Source organism: Humulus lupulus, chromosome 2 (assembly GCF_963169125.1).
Source record: "Humulus lupulus chromosome 2, drHumLupu1.1, whole genome shotgun sequence".
NCBI classification, from domain to species: domain Eukaryota; kingdom Viridiplantae; phylum Streptophyta; class Magnoliopsida; order Rosales; family Cannabaceae; genus Humulus; species Humulus lupulus.
The window spans coordinates 143404703-143406641 of record NC_084794.1 but is presented as its reverse complement, the minus strand read 5'-3'; positions in this window follow the sequence as shown (position 1 = coordinate 143406641).

Genomic DNA, 1939 nt, shown 5'->3' with positions numbered 1-1939 from the left:
ATCATTGAGTCCCCAAAACAATTGTTCTTATCCTGATCATTCTGATAAACCTTAAAGCATGAATCAAATGATCAAATGACACATATAGGAGTTCATAGTAATATCAGGATTAAGATCATCATGTATATGATCATCATTTGATGTATTTGATTAATACTATGAAACAGTGTTTAAACAAATATTAACAAAACACATCTGGTCTAGTTCTATATATCACTATATATAAAGTACCTTCACTATATTGTCCTACTACACTAGTGACCCTGATCTGGGTCACTTGTATTCATAATACTAGCAAACCATACTAGCAGTAATAAATCTAAATACTCCATAACTTTATTTTACTATGAACTGTTTCAAGTTTATTATCTTAATCTTGATCCTCTCATACCAATATGAGAATAAGACCACATAGATAAACTTTGGAATATTCTAATATTTACTTAATATTATAACCATAATATCAGACATAGTCTATATATATAATAATTCAATTCAATTCAATTCAATTATTTATTTTGTTTAAAACATTTGTCAACTACAATTGCTTTAAGGGCACTATTCCCAACAGTCCCACCATATGGTTCGTTGTGTCATAGACGGTTCCTCGGAGCGCTTCTGGGATCCTTACCAGCTCGAATTGTTTGACTGAGATCTGAACGGAGGGGACTTCGCTCTGAAAAACTTGGGGAACTGGAGCAGGTTCATCTCGAGGAAGAGGTGGAGGAACGTCAAGGACGATAAATGTAGTCACGAAAGCTGGTGGTTGTGTTTGCTGTTGTTGTTTCTGGGTGGAGCTGGCACCTTTATCCTTTGTAGGAGATTCAGTGGCAACTCCGAATTTGGAGGCACTCTTCTTTGATATTCGTGCCTTCTTGATTATGGTTCTAGCTCTGGCCCCACCAGACTTATAAGCGCCTTTATGGTCCATATCTTCGCCTGAAAGGGACAAGAAAAAAATTCACATACAAGAAATAGTTAGTCAAAGTAATGCAAGGAAAAGAATAAAGCAAGAACCCTACCCTCCGAGCAAGAGGAAGAAACTATTGTGATCGGCTCTGGGTTACGAACCAGACTGAGTAAAACCTCTAACTCATGGACTATCAGTGGGAGGGGGGGACCCTAATTTTAATACGCTATGGGTCTTATGGGGTTCAAGCTCTTCATCCGAGTTGGACTCATGTATGGTCTACCTAATACCCGGGGAAAACAAACCCTGATGGAGGGAAGGCCACGACAAAAGATTGGTACCGTACTCCTCAAAATTGGTGGACCTAAAGTGAAGGGTGTTGTCTACCACTATAGTACACCTTGGATAGCTATGCTTGTAGCTTACAACCAAGTGATCCACACATTAGAGGAGAGTCGTATTCAGATCCAGGTCAACCGGATGTTGACTCACGAGTTGTCGTTGGTTGAATCGAACTAGCCTAAAACTTGCAGCAGCTCGATTTAATTCTTTATATGGGTTTCCTTGGCCGGAAGTGCCATCTGCTGCCCCTGATTCAGCTCGGTCTGGGTCAGGATCTTGCCCATTTGCAAGGGCCTTTCGTTTACACACTAGCTGCATGACTTCTTCTTCATCCTCAGTGTCTTTGACGACAGGGAGAACTTCCTAAGGAGGAGGGAGCACGGGGGGAGGACCTCAAGCTCTAATGGCCAGTATCTGATCCTTCCGGATCAGTTTCCAGGCCACCATGGTAGTGTCATTAACTACCATCTGGAACTCCTTCTCCTTGGTAGGGATATGAGACAACGTCTCATATTGACCTTCAAGGCTCTCTGATCGCCCAGTTCTCTTGTATATAGCTGCCCAAAATAACAAGTCAATGATAATATGTGTAAGCTCAATCAAGAAGAAATTCAAGTACAAAATTTGAAGAGCTAAGAAACTTACGAGGTCATTTGAAATACCGATGGGAGAAGTTCTTGAACCCGT